The sequence below is a fragment of the Rhinoraja longicauda genome, chromosome 4, assembly GCF_053455715.1.
Source record: "Rhinoraja longicauda isolate Sanriku21f chromosome 4, sRhiLon1.1, whole genome shotgun sequence".
Taxonomy (NCBI): Eukaryota; Metazoa; Chordata; class Chondrichthyes; order Rajiformes; family Arhynchobatidae; genus Rhinoraja; species Rhinoraja longicauda.
The window spans coordinates 76,774,522-76,788,638 of NC_135956.1; positions in this window are offsets into that span (position 1 = coordinate 76,774,522).

The window sequence follows — 14,117 nt, forward strand, 5'->3', positions numbered from 1 at the left end:
ACAAGCTAGATGCAGTAAAAATGTTCCCAATGTTGGGCGAGTCCAGAACCAAGGGCCACAGTCTTAGAATAAAGGGGAGGCCATTTAAAACTGAGGTGAGAAAAAACTTTTTCAGCCAGAGAGTTGTGAATTTGTGGAATTCTCTGCCACAGAGGGCAGTGGAGGCCAAATCACTGGATGGATTTAAGAGAGAGTTGGATTGAGCTCTAGGGACTAGTGGAATCAAGGGATATGGGGAGAAGGCAGGCACGGATTATTGATTGGGGACGATCAGCCATGATCACAATGAATGGCGGTGCTGGCTCGAAGGGCCGAATGGCCTCCGCCTGCACCTATTTTCTATGTTTCTATGTAATCTCTTCGGGTAACATATTTTCAGATGGAATGTCTGCTTTGGTGTCAGACATATGATTGATGTGGCCTGTCACTGTGGCTGTCTGAGTGCCTTAAGATTGTGGTGTGGACCTTGGCGAGAATGGTGAGATTGGGTCACTTCTGTTACCAGTGGATGATTTTATTGTCTAGGAAGGGACTGTCATATGAGGAAAGATTGAAAAGACTAGGCTTGTATTCACTGGAGTTTAGAAGGATGAGAGGGGATCTTATAGAAACATGTAAAATTATAAAAGAACTGGACAAGCTAGATGCAGGAAAAATGTTCCCAATGTTGGGGGAGTCCAGAACCAGGGGCCACAGTCTTCGAATAAAGGGGAGGCCATTTAAAACTGAGGTGAGAAGGAACTTTTTCACCCAGAGAGTTGTGAATTTGTGGAATTCTCTGCCACAGAGGGCAGTGGAAGCCAAATCACTGGATGAATTTAAGAGAGAGTTAGATAGTGCTCTGGGTGCTAGTGGAATCAAGGGATATGGGGAGAAGATTGGCATGGGTTACTGATTGTGGATGATCAGCCATGATCACAATGAATGGTGGTGCTGGCTCAAAGAGCCAAATGGCCTCCTGCATCTATTTTCTATGTTGCTATGTTTCTATGCAGATGCTGGTTTAAACCAAAGATAGACAAAAAATGCCGTAGTAACTCAGCAGGACAGACTGCATTTCTGCCAAAGATAGACACAAAATGCTGGAGTAACTCAGCGGGACAGGCAGCATCTCTACCCAAGATAAGATGATTTTGTTGTGATGGTTTCTTTCTATCATCTTCCCTGAGAGAAGGCTCCTGAGAAATGGAAAGTAGTCCACATTTTCCTGGATGTTGGTGGCAACCTCTATCGTTGGGTGGAAGGTGTTGTACTGTGGGGGTGGCAGTGACATCAGAGCATGGCCAGGAATGGGAAAGGGAGCAGGTGTGTGGCTGAAGTGGTATGGGGAACTCAGGCCAAGGCCGAACAATTAGTGGTGCGCTGAGCCCAGCATTGCTGCAAATGCTGGTCAATGTGCAGCCAGACTGGGGGCAGAGCCAGGATCGGGTTCTGGAGCATTTATAAATACAGTGAATGTTAATGGCCTAACATAGATGCCAGGAGGATACTGGAAAATGGACAATGTAAGTACTGGGCAATTGTCCCCACACTCGGGCTCTGATAATTCATAGGCTCACTGGATGAGTAAGGCCAAATGGCGTTTAAGTACTGGGCAATTTAGGTATCAGGCAATTGAAGTGCCAGGCAATTATCCTTATATGCAGACTGTGATGATTTAGTAGTGAACTGAGTGAAGAAGGCCAAATGCCATTATTCTTGAAAAATAGCTGAAACTCTGATGACTGCATGTTTACAAGTAAGTTATTCTCACAACTCAAAGGGCAACTTCCATATCATTAATAGACCAGTGTGTTGTCATGGACTGGCAGGGTCCAGCTGGAGTTTGTATATGGAAAGACAACCAGCTAGTGGACTTAAAGAACTTTTTTGTATATTTGCTTGGTTGGTCAGGGAATTTTCAATGTCCCCCAATCCTAGTCGTGTTCCCTCAATCCATTCTGTAAGTCCTGCATCTGCTGCCTTAGGACAGGCAGCCAGGAGCATCTCACACATAATCAGCCATCTCACAGTCATTAGTTCTCTTTTGTTATATAAGAAAATAACTGCAGATACTGGTACAAATCGATTTATTCACAAAATGCTGGAGTAACTCAGCAGGTCAGGCAGCATCTCGGGAGAGAAGGAATGGGTGACGTTTCGGGTCGAGACCCTTCTTCAGACTGATGTCAGGGGGGCGGGACAAAGGAAGGATATAGGTGGAGACAGGAAGATAGAGGGAGATCTGGGAAGGAGGAGGGGACGGGAGGGACAGAGGAACTATCTAAAGTTGGAGAAGTCAATGTTCATACCACTGGGCTGCAAACTGCCCAGGCGAAATATGAGGTACTGTTCCTCCAATTTCCGGTGGGCCTCACTATGGCACTGGAGGAGGCCCATGACAGAAAGGTCAGACTGGGAATGGGAGGGGGAGTTGAAGTGCTCGGCCACGGGGAGATCAGTTTGGTTAATGCGTACCGAACGCAGGTGTTCAGCGAAGCGATCGCCGAGCCCGCGCTTGGTTTCGCCGATGTAAATAAGTTGACATCTAGAGCAGCGGATGCAATAGATGAGGTTGGAGGAGGTGCAGGTGAACCTTTGTCTCACCTGGAAAGACTGTTTGGGTCCTTGGATGGAGTTGAGGGGGGAGGTAAAGGGACAGGTGTTGCATCTCGTGCGGTTGCAGGGGAAAGTGCCCGGGGTTGGGGTGGTTTTGGTAGGAAGGGACGGGTGGACCAGGCACTTGGGTTTCACCACCATCATGTCAGTGTTACAGCAGGACTCAGGCAGAACTCCCCTGTATTATTGGGTCTAAACCTTGGTGCTTACTTTTGATTACGCAATTATCAACAATCATTGGATTTTTTTTTTGCTAGTACGGACAATACATAAATATATGAATATATAAATACATATTCACACACACACAGACAATTATATATATATAATTTAAAATTAGGGGATATATTAAAACATCACACCTCATTGCTTAACTTCTAAAGCTCTACTGCATTTTGATATTCTGAGATCATGCCAGGGAAAGAATCCCCTCTGAAAGCAAGTTTCTGTTTTATTTTTCTCAGAAGAGCACATGGATAACTGGTCTGTGAATTTCTTTGGAATGTTCACAATCTGATGTAAACAGGGTTTAGCTAAACTGTTGCAAAGTTATATAAGTTATATAAGGGAAAGCCTCAGAATATTTTACACATTTTTCCAAATCAGAAGGCTGGAAATAACTGTCCTTCCTGGTCTCCCAAAAGGACACCTCAGACATGAGGACGCGTGAAGAAGGTTGTAAAACCTCATCGAAGCAAATACTCTAAAAAGCAAAGGGTCAATTTGGCGCTCAGTTAATAGAGTTTACTGTGAAGTTCCTTTTGCTTTACCTGATTAAATGGTGCCAGGTTATCCTTGATTCTCCTACCCACCTCCACTGTTCCAGCAATCGCATTTACTTTTTGTGACCATCACAGATCCAATTGTCCTCCAGGCGTGGCTGCTGCAGTCTTCAAGTGAAGACGTGTGTAGGAAGGAACTGCAGATGCTGGTTTAAACCGAAGATAGACTGGTAATCTGAAGAAGGTTCTCGACCTGAAACGTCGCCCATTCCTTCTCTCCAGAGATGCTACCTGTCCCACTGAGTTACCCCAGCATTTTGTATCGACCTTCAAGTGAAGAAGAATGCTCTGGAGAGGGACCAGATCATTAGTGGCAGGTTCGCTGGATTGGCCTGGTGGCTTTTGGAACCTCTCTCTTATTATAAACTTCCGAGAGTTTTTCAAAGTTTCTCCGATGATAGTAGTAGCACGATGAGAGTGTGGCGAGGATGCTGTGAGTCATAGACAATAGACAATAGGTGCAGGAGGAGGCCATTCGGCCCTTCGAGTCAGCACCGCCATTCAATGTGATCATGGCTGATCATTCTCAATCAGTACCCCGTTCCTGCCTTCTCCCCATACCCCCTGACTCCGCTATCCTTAAGAGCTCTATCTAGCTCTCTTTTGAATGCATTCATAGAATTGGCCTCCACTGCCTTCTGAGGCATGAGAATTCCACAGATTCACAACTCTCTGACTGAAAAAGTTTTTCCTCATCTCCGTTCTAAATGGCCTACCCCTTATTCTTAAACTGTGGCCCCTTGTTCTGGACTCCCCCAACATTGGGAACATGTTTCCTGCCTCTAACGTGTCCAACCCCTTAATAATCTTATACGTTTCGATAAGATCCCCTCTCATCCTTCTAAATTCCAGTGTATACAAGCCTAGTTGCTCCAGTCTTTCAGCATATGACTGTCCCGCCATTCCGGGAATTAACCTAGTAAACCTACGCTACACGCCCTCAATAGCAAGAATATCCTTCCTCAAATTTGGAGGCCAAAACTGCACACAGTACTCCAAGTGTGGTCTCACTAGGGCCCTATACAACTGCAGAAGGACCTCTTTGCTCCTATACAACTCCCCTTGTTATGAAGGCCAACATTCCATTGGCTTTCTTCACTGCCTGCTGTACCTGCATGCTTCCTTTCAGTGACTGATGCACTAGGACACCCAGATCTCGTTGTACGTCCCCTTTTCCTAACTAATAGATGATATTAGCTACCTTTTTGAGGCGGCATCTCCTGTAGATCCCTTCACTGGTGGGGAGATCAGTTCCCGCAATGGACTGGGCAATGTCTAACACTTTCCGCAGCTTCCATCATTCCTGGGTGTTCATTGTTCTAAGGAAAACCAGGTCATGATGCAACCAGTTAGTAGGCTCTCTACCATGAACTTGCAGAAATTCAATCATTCAGCAACATACCAAGTCTCCTCAATCTTCTAAGGAAGTAGAGGCGTTGGTGAGCTTGCTTTGTGATTGCATTCAATGATCTGACATTTAGGATTAATTTAAAAGGATTTTAATATGTTTTTAAAATCTAAAATAATTATAAAAATAATGAAAAATAAAACCAAAATGATGGAAAAACTCAACAGGTAGGTCAAGCAGTGTCTGGGAAAAAAAATAGAGTTAATCTTTCAGGTCAAGGACCTCCTCAACAGATTTCCAGCATCTGCAGTTTTTTTGATTTTTATTTAAGTGCTAAAAGTTAGTTAACAAGATTAAATAATAGAAAGAACTCTCCTGCAGTCGGTTCTGGTGTTCAGTTCCATGCAGCCCTGCAGTCCCTTAGCTCAGGGTGGTTTCTGCTCTGCCCATGAGCTTGGTGGTCAGTGGGAAGTCAGACGTGCTGGCAATCGACTGGCACGCGAGTCCAAAACCAGCTGACCCACACACTGCAGCTCATTGATAATTCTGTACGAGGAGCAACATGATCCTGCTCAGTTTCTAGCAATCCTTGGGCTTCTCAGTTCAGTTGCACTTTCCCACCGCAGTGCAAAGCTTGGGAGAATTTTTGAGGTCATTCTTATTCCTGGCTGCTTACATTCTCTTACCTCCTCCCTCAACTCCGTCCAAGGACCCCCAACATTGCTTTCAGGTGAGGAAGAGGTTCACTTGCACCTCCTCCAAACTCATCTACTGTATCCGCTGTTCCAGGTATGGACTCCTATATATCGGCGAGACCAAGCGCACGCTCGGTGATCATTTCACTGAACACCTTCGCTCAGTCCGCCTAGGCCTTCGCGATCTCCCATTTGCTGAACAGCTTAACTCCCCCTCCCATTCCCATACTGACCTTTTTTGTCCTGGGCCTCCTCCACTGTCAGAGTGAGGCCAAATGCAAATGGGAGGAACAGCACCTTATATTTTGCTTGGGCAACTGACAACCCAGCAGCATGAATATTGATTTTTCTAACTTCTATTGCAGGGTTCTTCTTCTTGGGTCCCTCCCCCACTATAGTTTCACTGTCTCCTACTAGTTTCAATGTCCTCCGGATTAATTTTAATGTTTGTATGCCTCGCTATCACCTTCCCCTCAGCCAACAATGCACCATTCTACATTTCCTTGATCACCATCTGCATTGACCTGTTGTTTTCACACCTTACATTCACTTTGTACACATCCATATCTCCAATTTCCCTCTCTGCTGACTCTCAGTCTGAAGAAGGGTCTCGACCCGAAACGTCACTCATTCCTTCCCTCCAGTGATTCCACCTGTCCCGCAGAGTTACACCAGCCTTTTGAGTCTATCTTAGACAATAGACAATAGGTGCAGGAGGAGGCCATTCGGCCCTTCAGGCCAGCACCGCCATTCAATGTGATCATGGCTGATCATTCTCAATCAGTACCCCGTTCCTGCCTTCTCCCCATATCTCCTGACTCCGCTATCCTTAAGAGCTCTATCTAGCTCTCTCTTGAATGCATTCAGAGAATTGGCCTCCACTGCCTTCTGAGGCAGAGAATTCCACAGATTCACAACTCTCTGACTGAAAAGGTTTTTCCTCATCTCTGTTCTAAATGGCCTACCCCTTATTCTTAAACTGTGGCCTCATGGTTCTGGACTCCCCCAACATTGGGAACATGTTTCCTGCCTCTAACGTGTCCAACCCCTTAATAATCTTATACGTTTCGATAAGATCCCCTCTCATCCTTCTAAATTCCAGTGTATACAAGTCTAGTCGCTCCAGTCTTTCAACGTATGATAGTCCCGCCATTCCGGGAATTAACCTAGCAAACCTACGCTGCACGCCCTCAATAGCAAGAATATCCTTCCTCAAATTTGGAGACCAAAACTGCACACAGTACTCCAGGTGCGGTCTCACTAGGGCCCTGTAGAACTGTACATCTTTGGTGTAAGCATCTGCATTTCCTTCCCACGCATGCTTCCATTCACTTCCTGTTCGGAGTGAGATTACTAGGAATCTGTCTACGCATTTCACAATGGTCCGTTGCAACTAGCAGAACAAAAGCAAGTCTCCTATCTGTACGACCAAACATTTGAGACATGGAATAAAATTTGCTCTCATAGAATTTATGTGCAAAATGCAATTAAGTAATGTTTTTATTGTTCACAACTCACCTTTCTTGACAATGCTCTGCATTACAGAAAATCACAATATGGTTTTTTAGAATGGAGATGAGGAAAAACTTTTTTTAGAACGGAGATGAGGAAAAACTTTTTCAGTCAGAGAGTTGTGAATCTATGGAAATCTCTGCCTCTGAAGGCAGTGGAGGCCAATTCTCTGAATGCATTCAAGAGAGAGCTAGATAGAGCTCTTAAGGATAGCGGAGTCAGGGGGTATGGGGAGAAGGCAGGAACGGGGTACTGATTGAGAATGATCAGCCACAATCACATTGAATGGCGGTGCTGGCTCGAAGGGCCGAATGGCCTACTCCTGCACCTATTGTCTATTGTCTATTGGCCCTTTTTCTAAAAGCACAACACACTGCATCATTGGATTCGCCTGTATGCACCAAAATTAAATGATTATATTCTGCATTATTTTATTCCTTATTCAGAATTTTAAAAGTAAAATGAATAAAGACACTAAAATTATTAAACACCCCAGGAAATGAAAAAATCAACCAGATGCTTTTTCAATTGCTTTTTCAATTGATTCTTTTATAAAAAATACCGGGAATTCAATCTTTGCGATTAAGCAATTTATTTTTCTGACGGCGAAAAAATTCAAAAGAATGCGGCGGATTGTGTCTTTTTCTAAACCAACCACTTTTTTGTGTAGGAGTTGATAAAATATATTTTCGTTCCTGCGTTGGATATATTTATCATACTGGTAATTATCAGCTAATCCCTCACTGCTCACTGATTGATGAACCTGTCAAGGGTTAAAAGCCACAGACACAACTCATGAACAGCTCCACTTAAGGATAGAACCATCCCCATCTAAATTATATATGACGAGATGCTACCAGTAATTTCTTACAATGTGGGTTTGAACTTGTCAATTTACAGTTTAGCAGGTATTCAACTTTTATAGACAATAAGTGCAGGAGGAGGCCATTCGGCCCTTCGAGCCAGCACCGCCATTCAATGTGATCATGGCTGATCATTCTCAATCAGTACACCGTTCCTGCCTTCTCCCCATACCCCCTGACTCTGCTATCTTTAAGAGCTCTATCTATCTCTCTCTTGAATGCATTCAGAGAATTGGCCTCCACTGCCTTCTGAGGCAGAGAATTCCACAGATTTACAACTCTCTGACTGAATTTTTTTTTTCCTCATCTCCGTTCTAAATGGCCTACCCCTTATTCTTAAACTGTGGCCCCTTGTTCTGGACTCCCCCAACATTGGGAACATGTTTCCTGCCTCTACGTGTCCAACCCCTTAATAATCTTATACGTTCCGATAAGATCCCCTCTCATCCTTCTAAATTCCAGTGTATACAAGCCTAGTCGCTCCAGTCTTTCAACATATGACAGTCCCGCCATTCCGTGAATTAACCTAATTAATTCCTTGGCCATGCCCGCACATTCCAGAAAAGCCAGAGAACAGTCTCTCGTCCCAGGGCAGCACGGGTTTGATTTCTACTCTGGTAACTGCATTGCGGCACCAAAGAAAAAAACGGTGGAGTGTCTTTCCCAGGATGTTAAATAGCCCACAGGTAGCAGCCTGATGAAAAGTATGTCATAAATGTATAAAATCATAAAGTGTATAAAATCGTGAGAGGAATAGATTGGGTAGATGGACAGAATCTTTTGTCCAAAGTAGAGGAATTGAGGACCAGAGGACCTAGGTTCAAGGTGAAAGGGAAAAGATTTAATAGGAATCTGAAGGGTGACTTTTTCACACAAAGGGTGGTGGGTGTATGGAACAATCTGCCAAAGGAGGTAGTTGAGGCTGGGACTATCCCACCGTTTAAGAAACAGACAGTTACATGGATAGGACAAGTTTGGAGGGATATGGACCAAACGCAAGCAGGTGGGACTAGTGTAGCTGGGACGTTGCCAACGTGGCCTGTTTCCACACTGTATCACTCTATGACTCAAACATAAAACAGTGCAGAACAGAAACAGGCCCTTCGGCCCACAATATCTATGTCGAAAATAGTGCCTTGATAAACTAATCCCATCTGCCTGCACGTGATCCATATCACTCCATTCCTGCACATCTATGTGTCTATCTAAGAGCCTCTTAAATGCCACACCATATCTGCCTCCACCTTCACCTCTGGTGCTCCAGGCACTCACCATCCTCTGTGTATGAAACCTGCTCTGCACATCTCTTTAAAGCTTTCCCCCTCTCAATTTAAAGATGTGCCCTCTAGAACTTATAATTGACTTCAGAAAAACCAGTGAAGAATACGACCCACTCTACATCAATGGGGTCTGTGTGGAAAGGGTACCCGCTTTCAGGTTCCTGGGTACGCACATCGCAGAGGATCTTACCTGGTCTACCAACACCATCACCACAGTAAAGAAGGCACAGCAGAGACTCCACTTCCTGAGGATCCTCAGGAAAACCAACCTGCAGGAGAAGCTCATGATGTCCTTCTTTCGCTGCTCCATCGAGAGTGTGCTGGCATACTGTATAACCACATGGTATGCCAGCTGCTCAGAAAAGGACAGGAAGGCCCTTCAGAGGGTCATCACGACGGCCCAGAAGATCATCGGCTGCTCACTGCCCTCCCTGGAGCACCTGTTCAGCCTACGCTGCCTCAGTAGAGCAGGCAAAATAATAAAAGATCCATCCCACCCCGGCCACCGTCTGTTTGTTCATCTGCCCTCTGGTCGACGTTTCAGGTTGATCAAATCCCGAACAAACAGACTTAAGAACAGTTTTTACCCCAGGGCCATACGAGAACTGAACACTGCCTTCTGCACTAGGCAACACTGTTAAAAAAATCTTTTGTACTTAATATAATTGTATTTATTTGTTTTTGCATTTATTGCATATATGTTTGTACGCACCGTCAGGATTGGCTATTTTTTTTATTTCGTTGTACTCGTTGCAATGACAATAAATGAATATTATTATTATTATTATTATTATTATTAGTCCTTGACATTTCCACTCATTGTGCAGAACATGCATCGAATTGGTGTGAAAAATTGTTTACCAACCAGTAGGAAAAACAGACGATAGGGCATGTTCAAGCGGACATACTATTTATAACCTTTATTATAACTTCAGCATACTTCCTTGCAAAGACACAAGGGGTTTACGGTTGAATTCAGTGACTTTCAAAACTTTGCCTCATTTATAGTAAATGGTTCAAGACATCGGAGAGGCGAAGGGGCGCCTTTTCCAACAGGAGGAAATGCTGCCTTTTGGGATTTTCTTCAAAAGATTGGAAGTATAATTCCGCCTGCAAAAGACTTTGCACAGATCTAATGGTGCCAAACAAAAGAAACTAAAGCATTTGGCAAATAGTGTGAAATTTGCCCTAACTGGATTACTGTGGAGAATTCTGGCACCACACTTTAGACAGGATGCTAATGTATTAAGTAGTGTGGAGGGGGAATGAAACTTGCCTCTTCCTTTTTACCACCTCTTTTCAATTTAGCTTTTCACCTTCAAGGATTTATGTCTATTTCAGCAAAGTCGTAGTGCATATCTTCCCTTTTCAAAATCAGCACAATTATAGTTTTCTGGCTTTCAATATCAAAAGTGCAACTGCTCAACTTCTCTACATCGAACCTTGTCCTGCATATTTTTGTAGAAACAAGGAACTCCAGATGCAAGTGCAAGTGCTACTGCCATGAATGTCAGAACAGATCTTCAGTGCTTCACCCAGTGAGCTTGAGTTTCCAGATAGAGAGCATTTGGCAGCACAAATTGGAGGAACAGCACCTCATATTTCGCTTGGGCAGCTTACAACCCAGCGCTATGAATATTGATTTCTCGAACTTCAAGTAACCCTTGCTTCCCCTCTCTCTCCGTCCCCCTCCCACCCTAGTTCTCCGACTAGTTTCACTGGACTAGTTTCACTGTCCTCCTGATTAGTTTTACTGGTTGTACATTTCTTTGATCAACATCTGCCATGATCTATCGTTTTCACACCTTGCTCTTCTATATCTCTAGTCTCCCTCTCCCCTGACTCTCATCTGAAGAAGGGTCTGAACTGAAACGTCAACCATTCTTTCTTTCCGCAGATGCTGCCTGTCCCGCTGAGTTACTCCAGCTTTTTGTGTGTATCTTCAGTGTAAACCAGCATCTGCAGTTCATTCCTACACAGCAAGTCACTCACTGTAATTTTCAGGCCATTATGCCGGAAGTTAACCTTGGTCACATACCTGTCCAAGGGCCTTGGATGAATGAATCACTTGCAGTTCATAAAACTAAGCATCTGTTGGGTGAAATGGCACCCACAATTAAGTTTTTAAAATGTCACATTAAAAAAAAAAGGCTCATATGAGTCAAAGAAATCTGTATACTATTTTAAAAGCCATTTTCAGTTATTTAAAATTAAAATGGTGAACTAAACAGTCTGATTAAATATATATTCTCGAGCCTAACTTTAATGATGAAGCCACTTTAAAATGTCGAGTGTGTTTTGTTAATGCGAAGTTATCTTTCTAAAATAACATACCAAAGAACTTCCAAATTGCACTGTTTGCAGATTTGGTTGCAGCTAAATGAAAGTGAGTGGAAATTTGGGCGAGAATAGATCCACAATAACCATTGATCATCCATTCACAGGCCCCATAGCAGAAGCGTCCACGTCGCTGGGCTGGAAACTGGAAGTGTCCTGAGCTAATTCTGCTACCACCATCGTCTACTGTACAAGTGAGGCTCCCACTGATTGTCGCCGGAAGCTTGCGCCCTTTTCAGGCCGGACGATGACAGTGATGTAACATTTGAAACATGGATGATGGACACGAAAGAAGAAGTTCCGTGCCCACTATGTGATCTATGTGATCTCACTTTCTTATCCACTAGATACACGTTAGGCACATCTTTGGGATGTGGGAAGAAACTGGAGTACCCAGAGGAAACCTTCACAGGGAGAGCGGGCGAACTCCACGCAGACAGAACCCGTGGTCAGGATCGAACCTGGGTCTCTAGCACCTTTGTGAGGCAGCGGCTCTACAAAATGGAAAGGTTAGGGCCATACGTTCATCATAAGTATGCAAGCAGCAGTGCCACTCGTGAGTAGTTTCAGTTGTAATACTGCTGAGCTCTATAATTGCACGTTACCTTTCTGACGTAAACTTTCAGTAAAGAATTGACATTGAAATAATGCAACAAACACCAGACAATTATGCACTCTCAGCACACCATTAGCATCAAGGGAGCTTTTAAACCTCTACCAACCAGAATTCAGCCTTTGATCTTTGTGCTAAGTATGTTCTTTTCTAAAGTTGAAAGAAAAAAAAACCCTTAAAACAAACACTATAAATATTTGGGGATTCTTTTAATTGGTAAATACAAATTTTGTACAATTTTCAACACATTTACTCCTGAAAATTGTAATACAAATCTACCAATCATTCTCAGAAGGCATTAAAATCTAATTCTATGTTTGTGGTTTAGTACTCCCTTTTCCCACATAGTTTATTGTTATGGCTGTTTCTAAGGTCATGATCAGAGCTGACTCAAGAAGTTCTAGACATAACTGGTTTCGAATCAAAGACATTCATCAGACGAGTTCCAGCAAGGATCAAGTGTGGAAAACGTTAGTGTGAGTGACATATTTTTACCACATGACTTTAAATATTAGAAAATGAAAATTACCATCCTAATCTTGTGATAATTTTGAGGCCAGTTGAGTACAGCATTTCACATTTTGAAAATGTTTGTTGAAACAAAATGTATTACCTCAATTAGAATGCATCTCAATTGATTTATTTTGAAGGATCAAGTTAGAGTCATAGAGTGAAACAGTGTGGAAACAGGCCCTTCGGCCACACTGGCCAACATGTCCCAGCTACACTAGTCCTATATGCCTGCGTTTGGTTCAAATCCCTCCAAACCTGTCTTATCCATGTACCTGTCTAACAGTGTCTTAAATGTAGGGATAGTCCTAGCCTCAACTACGTCCTCTGGCAGCTTGTTCCATACACCCACCACCCTTTGTGTGAAAAAGATTCCCCTCAGATTCCTATGAAATCTTTTCCCCTTCACCTTAAGTTCTACATTGATTCAGTGCTCTCTCTCTCTGATAATGGTGACTATTTTACAGATTCGAATCAGCTTTTGCCGCAGTTGGAAGGCCATCATATAGCCATAACTATTTTTAATCTCAACTGTGTCATGATAAAGCTAATACGTTTCTGCAAATGCATTATGTGCACGAGTAAAGATGAACTATTTGTAGCTTCAGTGTGGTTTTTCCTTTTGAAGGTTGGACCCCATAATCTTCTCCGTTAAAAAGAACAGTGGCACTGTGCACTTCCAAGGCTGCCTCCCTTTATCTGGTTTTCCTTTGTCATCCAGCCTCAACTGTTTCAAGCAAAAGACTGCAGCTGTTGGAAATCTAAATAAATAAATGTAATGAGGCGGCATGGTAGCGCAACGGTAAAGTTGCTGCCTTACAGCACCAGAGACTGGGTTCAATCCTGACTACGGGTACTGTCTGAAGTCCTCCCTGTGACCGAGTGGGTTTTCTCCGGGTGCTCTGGTTTCCTCCCACAGTCCAAAGACGCGCTGGATTGTAGGTTAATTGGCTTGAAACAATTGTAAATTGTCTCTAATGTGTAGGATAGTGTTTGTGTATGGGGTGGTCATTGGTCGGCGCAGACTTGATGGGCCGAAGGGCCTGTTTCCACGTTGTATCTCTAAAGTCTAAATAAATGAAAGAGATATTCATGAGGATAGATAATATGTGTGAAGAGCATGTTTCAGGCTAGTGACTTGAAATGAACTTCTGTTAAAAAGGCTTAAGCCTGTTTCTCTCTCCACAGATGTTGCCTGACCTGCTGGGCATTTTCAGCATTTTTTGTTTCAATGGTCTCTTGGCATCTGCCCTCTAAAATTCCATCCCTTCCAAAACTGACCTGCATGGGTTCTGTACTGCTTCAACTAACACTTAAATTACACACTCCCTCCTCAAGGGGCCATTTTGGCTCCAGTCCACCAACAGCCCACAATTAACATCGTTGTATTTCAATACTTCACGATCATCATAAGATCATAAGTGATAGGAGTAGAATTAGGCCATTCGGCCCATCAAGTCTACTCTGCCATTCAATCATGGCTGATCTATCTCCCCCTCCTAACCCCATTCTCCTGCCTTCTCCCCATAGCCTCTGACACCCGATTTTGCCCTTTTATTTGTAGCTTCAAAAGCTTAAT